The sequence below is a fragment of the Lactuca virosa genome, chromosome 8 (assembly GCF_052849685.1).
Source record: "Lactuca virosa cultivar CGN04683 chromosome 8, Lactuca_virosa_CGN04683_v6, whole genome shotgun sequence".
NCBI lineage: Eukaryota > Viridiplantae > Streptophyta > Magnoliopsida > Asterales > Asteraceae > Lactuca > Lactuca virosa.
In genome coordinates this window covers 284,160,614-284,163,515 of record NC_136433.1, presented here as the reverse complement: position 1 = coordinate 284,163,515, position 2,902 = coordinate 284,160,614, and the positions used below count along the sequence as shown (strand labels likewise).

Sequence of the window (2,902 nt, the reverse complement as noted above, 5' to 3'; positions counted from 1 at the left end):
ACATGTAAAACACTTGATTTAAGTGCTATAAGTCCTAAGGATTGCATCTAAGGGTGGTAGGACCTTGTAATTGAGTTTAGGGTTTAAGGGTAAACTCCTTTGGAGTTTACGGTTTTGTGACCAACTCTTATTGAGTTTACGGTCGTAAACCCATGAGTTTACGGCCGTAAACTCATGGTACTTTTACCGTGTTGAGTTTTGAAGCCTAAAAGGTCATAAGAAGCATTCCTACTTCATATCTAAGCCTTTGGAAGTGATTAGGGCACCATTTCACTCCTTTGTGGAGTTTACGGTCCTTGGACCACTTCTCCTTGGGTTTATGGTCTTTTTAATGTTCAAGTCCTAAGCACTTTAAGGATATGATCTAGACTAGTATCCAAGGCTTGTTATGGGACTAGGGCACATTTTGGCCCCTTTATTAGGGTTTACGGTCCAAGAACATCTTGGACCGTAAACACCTTTGATCTTGTGTTTCTTGGGTGTTTTCTTGATGATTAGAAGTGTAACAAGTCTTATAATACACTAGGGTAAGAGTACTTACTAGGTAGAAGCTTGAAAATGTGCTAAAAGTCCAAGAACACTAGTGTGTGTTCTTGGTGTTCTTGGTGAAACTTGAAGATCTACACTTTTGGAATGATTTCACGGATGGAATCATGTAAGATCACTAGATTAAGTAAGATATCAACTTTTTAGGGATAGAAACACTTACAAAGTTGAAGATCAAGAAGAAAAGTTGGATGATACTTGAGAGGATTTGAGTTTGGATCTTGAAAATGTGAAAAAGTGGTAAATAATGACTAAGTGTCATATTTATACCCCCTTTTAGGGTTTACGGCCGTAAACACCTTTGTTTAGGCCGTAAACTCCAAACTCTTGGAGTTTTGGAACATTATTGTTGCACAATAAACCCTAGGGCATCCTCTCTCCTGTTATCTCCTGAAGTACTAACTTCTAAACACTCAAAACTTACTACAGAAAGCTTGAAAGTTAGCAGAAACTGTTCTGACTTCTATTGAAGTGAATGGTTGTACAGAATAGAAATTTCGGGTTGTCACAGTAGTTATAGATCTCCATGGACAAAGTTGCTATTTAAGCATAAAAGCACCTACACCAAGAGGTTAGTTTGCTTACTTTAGAATAAGGAAAAATTTTATACATTTTTTATTTTGTATTACCATTTTTAGTTATCAATATTATTTTTCTTTCTTATCCGTGGTTTCCACAGGTTATAACCTAGTTTTTTAAATAAATAATATCCAAATGTCAATTTATGGTTTTTTCTATTTTTAAAATTAAAAAACTACATAATACTTTTACTCATATATGTAAAGTATTAAATGTAATAAATATAATAGTAAATTGCAATTAATATGTTTCTTCATTCCTAATTTCAAAATTTTATTTCAAAAAATACTTACTATTGAAATTTAAATATTTTTTTAATCAGCCCGTATAATATACGGGTCTTACACCTAGTTTTTATTAAATCGATGAATTTTATAAACCATCAATAATCTAGAAAATGAACCAAATAACTACAAAGAGATACCTATTTTGGTACGAAAAAAAACCAATTGATTCTGAATTTGACATTCTATGCGAACAAACCAATTAAAAAGAATACGAATTGATCCAATTTCATAATCGAGTTGAATGTGATTGGTGAACTTTTATATTAATAGTTATACATCCACAAACAAAAAATTGAAAATATAGGCAGAAGTTTTGTAACATACTCAATTAAATGCAAATCTTCATTTCACAACCTTCTTGAACTAGAAACAGTCGACAATTAACAGATAACGCTTGATCCCCATTTTTCGTGTTTAAGTCTTATATTTAAACCGTAAGACTTTTCTCAAATATATTCATCATGCGTTGCAACACACAACTTACTTTCTGCACATTTTGCACTTTTGGTTGTCCTTATATGTATATAGAGCTCGCTATAATACAAATTTTAACATCAAACTCCCGATATTGAAGAAATTGACATTAGAGATCATAGATATAATCATCGAAAACTGAATGACAATGAGCCTAGATGATGAACTGAACCAACCTATGTTGGAACGGAAGCAGAAGAAGACGGTGACACAAAAGGCTGTTCGGAAAACCTTCAAGATCACAGCTCATCTAGCCAACCTTCTTCCCACAGGCACTGTTCTCACATTCCAGATCCTTGCCCCAGTTTTCACCCATGAAGGCAAATGTCGGACCCAATTCAACCAGATTTTAACGTTGATCCTCCTTTTTCTTTGTGGAATCTCTTGCTTTGTGTTAAGATTTAGTGATAGCATTCGTGATAAGAATGGGAAGGTTTCCTATGGGTTAGCGACCCTGTCAGGTTTGTGGGTTATTGATGGATTGGCTAAGATTCCACGAGAGAATGCGAGTGAGTATAAGATCAGGTTTATTGATGTATTTCATGGGTTTTTGTCGTTGGTAGTTTTTGTGGCAGTAGCAGGCGTCGACAAGAATGTAGTCAACTGCTTCTATCCTAAACCATCAGAAGTGATGGAGGAGATTTTGTCGACATTACCAATTGGTGTCGGAGTGGTATGCAGCCTCTTGTTTGCTGCATTTCCTACAACTCGACATGGAATTGGCTTTCCACTCTCAAAAAAGTAGCAAGATTGCATTTGTTTATTACTATTATTCTTTTCAGCTTCATTATCTGTCAATGTTATAAAAACGTGAGCCATAGAACAACAAAATGATGTACTGACTTCTTGAAGCTTCTTTAGTTAATTATGATGGCGATTATATCTGATTACATGGCCATATCGCTCTTTTGTTATCGATATACTCAGACAATACTTGAAACAAATTAATTAGTTTTTTCATCTTTGCAATAAATTAATCTATGGAACAAATTACCTGATACAACAAACATGCACTT

The 2,902-nt window shown here is 34.3% G+C and overlaps 1 pseudogene; it reads left to right on the top strand.

Annotated features, from left to right (window-relative positions):
* Positions 1-2,034: 2,034 nt before the first annotated feature.
* Positions 2,035-2,631, top strand: LOC145131582 (protein DMP6 pseudogene; annotated as a pseudogene).
* The last annotated feature ends 271 nt before the right edge of the window (positions 2,632-2,902 follow it).